Source organism: Lissotriton vulgaris, chromosome 1_1, assembly GCF_964263255.1.
Source record: "Lissotriton vulgaris chromosome 1_1, aLisVul1.2, whole genome shotgun sequence".
Taxonomy (NCBI): domain Eukaryota; kingdom Metazoa; phylum Chordata; class Amphibia; order Caudata; family Salamandridae; genus Lissotriton; species Lissotriton vulgaris.
In genome coordinates this window covers 2,127,226,125-2,127,239,240 of record NC_141685.1, presented here as the reverse complement: position 1 = coordinate 2,127,239,240, position 13,116 = coordinate 2,127,226,125, and the positions used below count along the sequence as shown (strand labels likewise).

General features: G+C 45.0%; 1 protein-coding gene across 2 annotated transcripts in view; it reads left to right on the top strand.

Moving 5' to 3' along the window:
• The window catches only part of LGR5 (leucine rich repeat containing G protein-coupled receptor 5), a 743,377-nt gene that overhangs the window by 352,013 nt on the left and 378,248 nt on the right, over nt 1-13,116 (top strand). The window lies entirely within an intron of this gene.

The window sequence follows — 13,116 nt, the reverse complement described above, 5'->3', positions numbered from 1 at the left end:
CAGCCGTCTTCGGCCCGGCTTGCTTGAATCCTGATGGTGCAGTGAGAAAGGGACTCATGTCTGAGTATACCCTGCTACACCTATAGTGGCAAAAACGATTCAGAAAAGGGGGTGGTGATGAACAGAGTGTCTGAATTAAGCAGACCACTCTTACCCAGTCCAAAGATCAGGGCTTGATCCATCACCATTATTTATCTCACTGCACCATCCCAGCTCAGAACCTGGCTATATGCAAATCAGTCTGTCCCTGGCCCAGTGCATCATGGGAACAGGGCAGACTAAACTACCAAGCCAATTCTTCACCAGAAAGGAGACAAGCTACCGGGGACCGGTTTCTGGCATTTCAGCCGTCTTCGGCCCGGCTTGCTTGAATCCTGATGGTGCAGTGAGAAAGGGACTCATGTCTGAGTATACCCTGTCACACCTATAGTGGCCAAAAACGATTCAGAAAAGGGGGTGGTGATGAACAGAGTGTCTGAATTAAGCAGACCACTCTTACCCAGTCCAAAGATCAGGGCTTGATCCATCACCGTTATTTATCTCACTGCACCATCCCAGCTCAGAACCTGGCTATATGCAAATCAGTCTGTCCCTGGCCCAGTGCATCATGGGAACAGGGCAGACTAAACTACCAAGCCAATTCTTCACCAGAAAGGAGACAAGCTACCGGGGACCGGTTTCTTGCATTTCAGCCGTCTTCGGCCCAGCTTGCTTGAATCCTGATGGTGCAGTGAGAAAGGGACTCATGTCTGAGTATACCCTGCCACACCTATAGTGGCCAAAAACGATTCAGAAAAGGGGGTGGTGATGAACAGAGTGTCTGAATTAAGCAGACCACTCTTACCCATTCCAAAGATCAGGGCTTGATCCATCACCGTTATTTATCTCACTGCACCATCCCAGCTCAGAACCTGGCTATATGCAAGAGGATACTCAGATGTGAGTCCCTAGCTCATTGCACCATCAGGATTCAAGCAAGCCGGGCCGAAGACGGCTGAAATGCCAGAAACCGGTCCCCGGTAGCTTGTTTCCTTCCCAGTATAAGAATGGCTTGGTAGTTTGGTCTGCCCTGTTCCCATGATGCACTGGGCCAGGGTCAGACTAATTTGCATATAGCCAAGTTCTGAGCTGGGATGGTGCAGTGAGCTAAATAACGGTGATGGATCAAGCCCTGATCTTTGGACTGGGTAAGAGTGGTCTGCTTAATTCAGACACTCTGTTCATCACCACCCCCTTTTCTGAATCATTTTTGTCCACCATAAGCGTGGAAGGGTATACTCAGATGTGAGTCCCTAGCTCATTGCACCTTCAGGATTCAAGCAAGCCGGGCCGAAGACGGCTGAAATGCCAGAAACCGGTCCCCGGTAGCTTGTTTTCTTCCCAGTATAAGAATTGGCTTGGTAGTTTGGTCTGCCCTGTTCCCATGATGCACTGGGCCAGGGTCAGACTAATTTGCATATAGCCAAGTTCTGAGCTGGGATGGTGCAGTGAGCTAAATAACGGTGATGGATCAAGCCCTGATCTTTGGACTGGGTAAGAGTGGTCTGCTTAATTCAGACACTCTGCTCATCACCACCCCCTTTTCTGAATCATTTTTGTCCACCATAAGCGTGGAAGGGTATACTCAGATGTGAGTCCCTAGCTCATTGCACCATCAGGATTCAAGCAAGCCGGGCCGAAGACGGCTGAAATGCCTGAAACCGGTCCCCGGTAGCTTGTTTCCTTCCCAGTATAAGAATTGGCTTGGTAGTTTGGTCTGCCCTGTTCCCATGATGCACTGGGCCAGGGTCAGACTAATTTGCATATAGCCAAGTTCTGAGCTGGGATGGTGCAGTGAGCTAAATAATGGTGATGGATCAAGCCCTGATCTTTGGACTGGGTAAGAGTGGTCTGCTTAATTCAGACACTCTGTTAATCACCACCCCCTTTTCTGAACCAAACAAACATAGGCAACTGAACTCTGGAGGGGCCCCTCAGGAAGTACTACAGGGAATGGTTACTAATGATGAGTGAACTTTTGCACCTGCTGAGTGCTTTCAGTTTTGCAAAACTCGTTTTTCTGCAGAACAGCAACTATAATGCCCCAAACAAACTTACTTGTGAAAGTTGATTTCTAATCCAAAAGTGATCCAAAGAAAGTCAAAAGGCCTCAAATCCAAAAAAGTGCAGGCAAATGTCAACCTGAGGAGTTATTCTGATAAAAATCATCATTTTCAGAAGGTCTATGCTGCTTGCTAGTGGATTTCTTGTGCAGAATTGCAAATTTTGTAATTTCGCGAGTGCAAGATTGTTGCTGCCCGCCGCACCTACATGTTCGCAATTGCGAACTCTCGCGATGCGTCGCCAAACTCCCGCGGGATCCCGCAGCAAGATCCAAAATGGCGCAGCACTCGCAAAATATCGAGAAAAAGAACTCGGCAAACGCTGAATGACCGTTAGTGAACGCCGCACGCCGCAAAATTGTATCACCAAGAAAATAAAATCCGCTGCGTGCGAATTTGTGGATTTTGCCGGAAATTCACGAATCTCGCGGTTTGCGAATTTACCGAAAATCCGCAAAATCCACGAGCGGAACGGATTTTCCGCCCATGCTTAATTCCTATATCTACCTTTACATATAGACACATAGTAACCTATAAGTCACTCCTATGGCAGGCCTTGACAATCCTGAAGGCAGAGTGCTTGGTTTCGTGTAAGAGGGTGCCCTAGCATGAGCTGGTGGGGGTAGCATTCCATCCTTCTAGAGAGAGAAGATATGTACACACTGGTATACCCAGTTAAAGTTAAACAGAGCCCCAGCATCACAAAATGGATGCTGCTGCCACAGACACGATTCTGCCCTCCTGCTGCTGGACGAAACTCCGGCAGGGGAGGCCTGCAGAATAGGTTTCCCGTCCAGGGAGTTGCTGCCACCTCCCCAGACAGGCTTTAGTGTATTGAGACAGGGTGGGTTTCATTCAGTGAATGCTTTTCAGATACTGCCTGGGGCGCACAAGGTGCTCCACGCATTTCCCAGTTCAAACCGGTTGCTGGAGCACTCAGCCCTAGCTCTGGCGCAAAACTGGACAAAGGGGAAGGGTTGTAACCACCCCCTCCCCCAGTCCAGGTGGGACCCAAGAGTTAGTCCAACCCCTAAACTTAGTATAAGTATAGGAACCCAGTCCCTAGGATGTTAGATTACCCTGACGAAACTCTGCAACATATATCTTGGACCTTCGACATTCCATATCAACTGGAAGACGGAAGAAATCTCCCTTGTGGTCAAGGAGTGACCACCGTGTTCAAACAGGCACCAAAAGCATCTTTGCCGGTCTGCATTTTCGAGGCTCCCGCCAGATCCCGAAGAATCTGCGACACAGGACACAGACTTCCAGACATCTCTGAAGCTGACCCAAGATCCCAGCAAAGCTGAGACCCATGGCTGACACGAAAGACCTGGGACCTGAACTCCAAGGCATATTTGCAACTGCACCTACCTCCCGAGGTATCCTGAAGTTGTGCATTGGGGTATTTGAAGCCACTGCCCCGAGCACCGTTTGCACCGAAGTACAGAGGCCAGCACTCCACGAGTAACCCGTGGGTCCCCTTTCTTCACCGAAGCTTGAGAGTCCTTCCCGGTTCCTAGTCGGTTGGCTAGTGAGCCCCCACGAATGTCAATCCTTTGTTTCTTGAGATTTCCTGGTTGCTCCAAACGTGCTCTGACTCCCCTCCAAAGGAGGAGTCCCCCAGACCTTGCTGGTCGGAACCGAAGCCAATCTTGTCACCTTGTGTGGGTTGATGTTGCCAAGGCTTGTTGGCTCCAATCCGGATTCTGATGCTGCAGCACTCGACATCCTTTGTGGGACAGGTCGAATCCAGCTCCTGGTTGTCGTCAACGCCTCCTGGTCCTCGTGGCTGAAGAGTCAAGCTTCACCTCTTTCACCTGAAAACTCCTGACATTGGTTGGCATCTTCCTGTTGCCATCCTGGTCACTGGCTAGTGACCCAGACTCTGTCCCCTCTGCTTTCAGGTTCTTCACAATTCCGATCCTCCCTTGGATCCACCTGGACACTTGTCCTCTGGGCCCCTGCAGCATTTCTTCGCAGCTCTCCATTGGAATCGACGACGAAACCCGACACTAAAAGACACCTATGCACCCAGCTTCCCTGGGTGAGGTAACACGAGCACTCCAGTGCTCCTGTGGGTCTTGACTCTCGAAGTGTCCTAGTATAAAAGGGTTCCATTGTAGTTCACCTCTAAGTGCCCTTAATCTTTAAAATTGTAACTTGTTTGTTCTCCATAGAAAGTCAATGGTGATCCGCGGCTGTGTTTAGACACTGCACGCGTCCCCGTGGGCCTCCTGCGTCCCTACCTTGGGTGGTTCCTGGTAGCCCGAGCGGTTCGCCTGCTTTTTAACCCTCACGTGGGTCTTATACCACTATTTTAGTATCTGGTTTGTGAGGCCCCTAGGGCATAACGTATACTGTGCAACTTATTGTATGCTAATTAAGTTCCTTGTATTGTACTTTTACCTCTGACCTCACAAAGAGTCCAGAGGGGTTGTATTTAGATTAAATACATATATATTTGATATATACCTTGTGTGGAGTGCTTTCATTTGATTATTTAAGAGATTCTAACTGGTAAAACAACTTGCTTAACTAGCCTCTAAGTCTTAGCCTGAAGGCTGCTCTCCACAGCTACCACTAGGATAGCTTTCTATAAAGGTTGACTTTAAACCTCCCATCAATAAGGGTCATTTGGACTGGTGCAAGGTACCCACTAGAATAGTGCACATCATATGCCAGGCCAACTTCTCACAGTTGCCATAAAAGGATTGAACATTCTTGGATGGCTCCACCAGGGTCTTTTTGGCATGATTCTGAGACCTAGGTATAAAGAACAAGTGTTGGTGGTAGAATGCAATTGTGTTGTAGAGGACTGGAATCACAAGTTCCCTGAGGTCCTCTCAGAGAAGTTTGGTAAGGCTAAAGGATTCAAGCAATGGATGAAAAGTCAAGGAAGGGGCAGTCCCAGTCAAATACAAACTACGTGGGGTGCCTTTTAGAGTTAGGCAAGATTTAGAAAGACAACGTTTATCTTTGTGTGACCAAGGATAATAGAGCCAACTGAATCTTCAAGTAACAATTCCTCTGTTGAAGTCCATAGAAGTTCCACCAATCCTAGGGCTAAGCTAGGAATTGATGTTATGGGTCCTTATGTCTCATTAACTCAAGGTACTTAGTTTATTCTGGTACTCATGGACTGCTGTTCTAAATGGCCAGAACCTAGATATGTAAGAGATCCTAGTGCAAGTCCCGTGTTGGAATTTCTCTGGCGAATGTTTCTGAGGGCGGCGTTTCCAGAAATTTTAATTTCGGACAACCGCACACAATTTGTATGTAGGGAATTTCAGAATTTCTCCAAGTCATGTAGTATAACACATCATAGAAGTTCTTTACACCATCCCCAAACTAACTGCCTTGTTGAGAGGATGAATCAAATCTTGGGGGAGTATGCAAAATGGGCAAAAAGTAGCCAGCATGACATTGTCAAATCTGTGAGGAGTATTTGTGCTTTTACTGGACAGTGTCTCATTCGTCGACCAAGTTCTCCCCTTTCAAGTTGTTAAGGGGTAGAAAGGCAAACACCACTTTTCGACCAACTTGGATGGCCAGATAGTTGTAGAGTAATCTAATGTTGAAAAATGTATGTTGTTGGTCAAAGAGAATATCTGTCAAGCACATAAAAAACAAAATTGTTGGTATGATCCTACGAAAGGTGTGAAAACCACAATGGTACAGGGGAAAGATGTAGTGTGTGTTAATACAGCTACTCATGTACAAAAAGGGAAAAACAAGTTTGGTGAACCAATGAAGAATGAAAAAAGTCAAGGAATGCAGTTCGAGTTGTTGGTGGCCATTGGTGGAATTTCTCAACGGATATATAGTCCAATTCTAATATTAGAGAGAAGGAGTCTGATGATAATCCGACAAATCAAATTGCTCAGCCTTTCAGTGAAAGGAAGACCGAGTTCTCTACAGGTAATTTTATTCAACCGTTGCATAGGTGTTCAAGTAAAATCAATAAACCAATAAGGTTTAGAATGTAGGCTCGTGTATTTTTTTGTTTGTTTTACTTGTAAGTTCAGGAGGTTTATGTGTATAGTTTTTATACCTGTCTTTTCTGTCTTGCTCTTGTTTTATGTATTTATTGGGGAAGTGTCAAAGTGTTAAGAGATGAAGATATCTTATATAGTACCTTTATATTTCTTAAGGGCAATCTTTATTTGAAGTGTCTTAGCTCAATGCATGCTATATAATGTTGCTGTATGGGCACTGCAGAATGCTACACTCTGTAGGTTCTATGAGTGTTGTGCTGATTTGAATTGGGCGTGCAACAGTTGGTTTTGTGAAAATGCCTAGAGTATGTGCATGTACTCCTGTTGCAGTTCCTTATCTTGTAGAGAATAACATTATTCCATCTCTACTTTCACTGTGTCTGTAGTTTACCACTTCATACTGATTGAATGATTGATTGATTGATTGAATGATTGATTGAAACTTGGAGTACTGTAAAATGTGCATTCACCATCATCCATCACTGCCTGCCTTCTGTATGCCCCCAATTTAGACAGAAGAATATACCATCCAACTAATTTTGTACCATTCCTCATGCCAGGATGTTACTGCGTGCAAGCCACTTATGTCATATGAAGTGGGATTTCAGTGAGGTCCTATAACCACTTAGTATATACAGTGCTTCATATATATTTCAAACCCCAAAATAAACCATTATCTGGTGAATAAAATCGTAGTCGTCATCTACCTCTGGAACCGCTGCCCCAATGCCAAGTCTGTTCCTCTTTTGGCTCATCCATAGCTTTGAATAGGGTTCCTAATCTGATCTAGTCTTCTAGATTTTTTTTATTCAAATCAGTTATTATTAGATGCAAACGCCTTCTTCTGAGCAGTGTAGCCCCCAATATCCCTTGACAAAGCAGGAAATGATTATCCAGGAATCGAATGTCACCTAGAACTCTGACTTTCCTGAGATTTAGCTTTTAGGAGGAACTATAACCTCTTCACCAGAACATCTTTTGGGGCCACATTTAGACTAGAATGATGGAACAGGACATCCACTATAAACTTGTGGTTGCACCAATTTATTTAGAGTTGACTAAGTGCGAGTGTTCTGATAGCAGAGTTTTATTTGGCTCTATCATCAGATACGCTTCCCCTGGTGTAACCCAACCATTACAGGGCCACCACATTGTAGTAACAATTGTTTATCACTATTTAGGACGGGGGTACCACCACTGATTTCCCTACCTCGGTTTGCCATGTTGGGCCTGAATAGGGTTACAAACAATGGCCCCCAAACAAAGGGGAAAAAGTTACTGTGCAGAAGGGCCAATCTTTAGGTTTTTGCTTTGGGAGTTTGTGTTAGGAAAATAAAAAATGAATGCCCTGCAGGCCAAACTAACAAGGTAGCTGCTAGGCATTCTTCTGTGCTTTGAAGTCATAGTGCTCTCTAAATATGACTGACAGTCCTTTGTTTTTCTGACGCTGGCATGGAAGAATGTGCCTTTCTGCAATATTCGCAGAATAGCTTTGCTATACATGCATTCAGATAATTTTCTCACCTCACCTTAAAAAGCCTGGCTGCATTTTTAAAGTTACCATTTGTGTCCTTCTCCAGTGTTTGTGAGTAATTTTAGAAGTCCCTTTGACAGGATTGTCAAAGTATTTTTTGAAATTAGCTAGCTTCAAAACAAAAGAGAAAGACAGATGCATTCTTCAGTCCATTCATAGCAATATTCATTCTGCAACAGCATATCCATCATGACCGTCCCCAAACATTTTCCACCCAACTTTGGGATTAACTTAAATAATACCCGTTAAGTTTATGGTAGAGAAGGATCAAACCTCATTATATAATGGCCGATCTAGGCTCAATCAGAATCCCTCTATATCTTCAAGTGTTTGTGGGGCATCCCCTTGCTGCATACATCAGGCCTTCCATACTCATGCAGCGGTCCAGACCTTTCCTCCAGCCCTACAGTGAAGAAGGTCTTGTTTTTTTTTCCAATTCTCACCATTGCGTCTCTTTGAAACTTGGAGAGCAGTGCACAACAGTGCCATCTTATATCTGCTGCTATCTAGGTCCATATGAATATGTAAGAGGGCCATCTTGGGGTGCTGCAGAAGATGCCAGTTAGAACCTCACCCATTGCTGAAATTACCCTCTCCCAGATGGGGGCTTGTACCCTGCAACTCCACACAGTATGTAGCAAGTCTTTTCTTAGGGAGTCAGGGAGTGACAAATCTGGAGATATCTAAAAACCTGGCTACGAAGATGTTCAGATTCTTGGGACGCCAAGAAGAACACGTAAGATGAGGGACGAGCTGTAAACTCTACTGACACCCGGAGCAACTCCGGAGACACGGAGACGAGGAGTGAGCCTCCGCCGAAAACCCGCAAATGAAAGATAAAAACGCCACGACCCAGAAAGCACACACGAGTCAAGGAAATACCAAGATCCCACCAGAGGATCCCAGGTGCCACCACAAGAAAGAGCAAGGTACACAAGTCCTGGGTTGGAAAACATATTCTCCCTGACGAAGACCTTCACCAAAAACGTGCCAATAAGGTCGAAACGCGTTGGCCCTTTGGAGTGAGGCTCTTAGCCGAGCCGAATTGGAATCAGGTCCTCAATTGGACCCAACCATTTCTCAAACGGATGGTGTTCATTTCGTGCTCTGAGATAATTCCCCAAGACCTCACTTGGCAAAGACAAAGTCAGACAGTTTGAGGACAGTCCAATACAGCATACTGCCCTGATATAGAAATTAATAGGACTTTCCCCCTCTTGATTAAATGCATATATTTGTTCCACTTTTGAAATGTACATAACATTTGAGTATTTACTGCTGCACTGTATATAATTCACGGGTATAATGCATTTTGTCTGATAAAACAGTTTGATTTATGGTTAATTGTAAAAAAGAAAGGGGTCCATTTTGATGGGCTGTGTTGTTTTGCAACTGCTAAAAAAGTAAAAAGAAGTAAAAGTGTGATACTTACACCCCAACGCTAATTAAAAAATCGTTTGGGAAAATAATTGTTTTTTTGTATTGATGGTGTCAGAGGTAATTTGTTTATTGTATTCAGATTCTGCCTGTAGCATGCAAAAGGATTTCAAGGTTGTTCCCTGCATCATGTCCCCCAACATGGATATTCTTATTGTATCCCATTGTCAAAATTGTGTTAGGTAAGTCACCTGGGGGAGCCTGTTCCCAGCCCAAAAAGCTGTCTTCCCCGAAACTCTTTCCCTCCACCCTAGGGTCTTCAATATGTTGCACCAAATCTTTATTACCACTCTATTTGGCCGGTGGAAGAACCAGTTTAGTCATACCCCCTATGGAGGAGGTGAAGTAGCTGAACTTATCGTTCAGAATCAAACCTGGGTCTCTATCTAAATCATACCACAATTCACTAAGAATTGCCAGGTGGTCTGCATTATAATAGGGGTCTATACCACCTGTGGTGATGCCCCCATAGAGATTTTTTTACATGTGCATAAGGCAATTCTGGCTACCCCCTCCTTCTCAAACGAAGCTTATGAAGATACTACTCATTTTAATAAAGAAGCTCGGGGGAATCACATAGGGGTGTTTCTATAGCTGATATAGCACTCTAAGTAGAGACTCCTTCTTAAAATTCCCTGAACTACCCAGTAGGGTCAGGGAAAGCACTTACCAAAATGTCACATCTGACAGAAGTCTGTTAAGCAGTGGTTGGATGTTGTTCGTCCAGGCCCTCTGGGGGTTCTGTGTCATAAAGACTTCTACGTATTTGAATCCCTCCATCACTATCTGAATGTCTCTTGGACCCACCATATCTGGGGGAGGAACAGAGAGGATTTGGTCTTATTAAGGTGTAAGCTTGAGAAAGTGCCACATGTGCGGAAGGGCTACATCAAGCGGGTGCCGGACCACTGAAGTTCACTCCTAAATACAAGGACACATCAATTCACATATAATGCAACCTTACCTTTCTTTTCTGGTGCCCACTCAAACCCTCTGATCTGAGTGTCAACCCAAATGCATTGCCCCCAGGGATCTATTGCTATCACTAAAGTAGGGGAGAGGGCAGGCACCCCTACCTGGTGCCCTGACGCACTAGATACATATCTGAGGTCTCCCGATCCTGACCTGTCCGACAAAATCTGTATGCCATCGTCTCAGATACTGACAAAATTAGAATCAAATATTGAGCCTCTTCAATAGGAGGAAGATATTGTTCAATCCCACTGAGTTGAAAGCCTTCTCGAAGTATGCAATGAGAATGCCCGCAGACCCTGAAGTCAGGCCACCATTCCCAATGCGCTGTAAAATGTCCTATTGTTATGTCTAATCTGGGGGCCTTTTTGATCTCCTCTACTTTGATGAGCCTCTCTGGAGATTTTCTCCCCAACGGGTTGATGCCAATAAGAGGGAGGTCCCTAATAGAGCTCTCTAGTCCCCTGACAGGGTGCCTGCAGAGTATAACTTAGCATAGTAGGATGCAGATTTCTGGGCAACAGATTTCTGAGGACCATTGAGGAACAGGAGGCAGCTGTTGAGATTATAGTTCTGTCACCTGGGTTTCCAAGTCTAAAACGTGTTGTTGCTCTTGTCTCTTCAGCCCAATCTGGTAGCTGATAATTCCCCATGTAGGGTGGCCTTGAAGACCTCCCAAAGGATCCCTGGGGAGGCTACTAATCCCAAATTGAGCTGAATAAATTTGTTTATTGAGTCTATGACATGATCTTCATGTTCAGGGTTCACCAGCAGTCAAGTTTCTAAATGTTATTCTTGTATTTCAGTTATAGGGCCCAGCCTTTACTGGAGCTCCAAGGACTCGGGGTCAGAACAACCATGTGCCAGAATCTTAGCACCCGCTAGCCTAATAACAGAGGTGTCTATAAAAAATAATCCAGCTGGGAGGAGGATTTATGGGCTCTGGTGTAAAAGGTCTAACACCTCTGTGGGTGCAGTGCCCTCCAAAGGTCTGTGAGGCCAATTGGGTTGCCCCGTGACTGACTTGTTTTTCCTCTGGATTGGTCCCATTCCAAGATGACTATTCCATTGAAATCTATACCCAGTACTCATGGTACCAGGGGAAGTTGTGACAAGAGAGCCCCTATACTTTCAGGAAAAGTCACTATCAAAGGTTAGGTGAGCAGATAAGCAAAGCATGGAAATTAACACTCCATGCAGGATTCTGGTTATGCCTACATATCTACCAAGAGTGTCATGCCACACCCGGCCGACCTCAAGAAGAAAGCCTCTATAGAGCAGGATAGCCATATCCATCCCCAACCCTGATTCCTACCCCTAGTAAAACCAGCTTGGTATATGTTGTAATACAAAGTCCATTAGCCAAGGTGTATATTCTATAGAACATAGATGGTTTATTTAAGCTTAGTTATAAGGTATGTTCCAGGTAAGGATGTAGATGATAGCAGATAGCCCCACCAAGAGCAGCCTCCCTGCTGTTCAGCCTGCACACTCCAACTGACACTTAGCACATCACCAGGCAACCATGCATTCTATGACATCACGAAACATTCAGCATTTCATTAACCACCAAGCACAACAGCACTCATCCTGGCTGAGCAGCAGGGAACATGTAGCTATGGAAAAGGAATGGCAAAAGTTAAGTCATAATACAAAGTTCATTAGCCAAGGTGTATATTGTATATATGGTTTATTTAACCCGTTCGGCGCTTATGACGGAACCGTTCCGTCACGTGCCTCGGGTGAGCTGTGCTAGTGACGGAACGGTTCCATCACGGCCCGCTCGACGCGCCTGCGTGACGCGTTCTATTGAGCGGGGGCGTTCGTGACGGAACCGTTCCGACACTAGCACAGCTCACCCGAGGCACGTGATGGAGCGGTTCCGTCACAAGCGCAGGTGAGCCGCGCCCTCCACCCCCCACCCCCTAGCACTGTGGCGGAATTGCAGCTGCAGTGAAGCGGTTAAGCTTAGTTACAAGGTACGTTCTAGTTCAGTAAGTCGATGATAACAGATAGCCCCACCAGGAGCAGCCTCCCTGCTGCTCAGACTGCACAATCCAACTGACACTCAACACATCCCAAGGCACCCATGCATTCTATGGCATCACCAAGCATTCAGCATTCAGTTCATCACCAAGCACTCCAGCACTCATCCTGGATGAGCAGTAGGGAAGATGTAGCAAAAGAAAAGGAATAGCAACAGTTAAGTCACAACAGTATACCTGAGAGAAGTCCATTCTTCTTCATCTTCAATTTACTTTATTTGGTATGTTGGAAAAAACAAAAAAGAGATCACGTAATAATAATATGCTTTTAAAAACAGTAACACAGCATGATGGTATACCAAGATCAATAAGAACAGGGTTACTACATACTTTTAAAATCAATAACACGACATAATAACATGTTCTGTAATCATTAAAAACAAGAAAGCAAGTTTCATAAGAGCATGGTACGAACACGCATAATATCTAATTTTGATCAATTAACAGGTACAATTCCTTTCCTTACATTCATTGATTTTAGAATATATAAAGCAACATAAAACATGTGGGAGAAGTCCATTCATTTCAAGAAGGGTCATTTGTTATCCAGTAGATGGTTTTCCTCGTAAAAATGGTATACCTGGATTATGGTGTTTCTCCGCACACAGAGCTGCACCTCCCTATATGCTGTCCAGGAGCCCACTGTCATTCCAGGAGTGGACTCTCATTTGCCCTATGTCAGAGCTAACACGCATTGCTATCTGGCATGGATTCAGTAAGGGAATCTGGCTGGACCACTGCACAGAAAAGTCCTCAGATTGCTGTGTGTCTTCATCAAATAAAAAGCATCAACGACAAATAAAAATGTAACTTCCCCACTTGTATACCCCCCGCACTTCAAGAACATCAAGCATCTGTGATCTGTGGGGACCAAGTGACACCATGTAACCTAACAATAAACTAGTCACATTTCACCCTGAACTACCCAACTCCCTTCATATCTAGAATGGATAAATGACAACGGTTCTCTTTACATTTGCCGTAATTTTAGTTAGGTATTGCTGCAATGTCTTCTTTGGTGGTTTGGA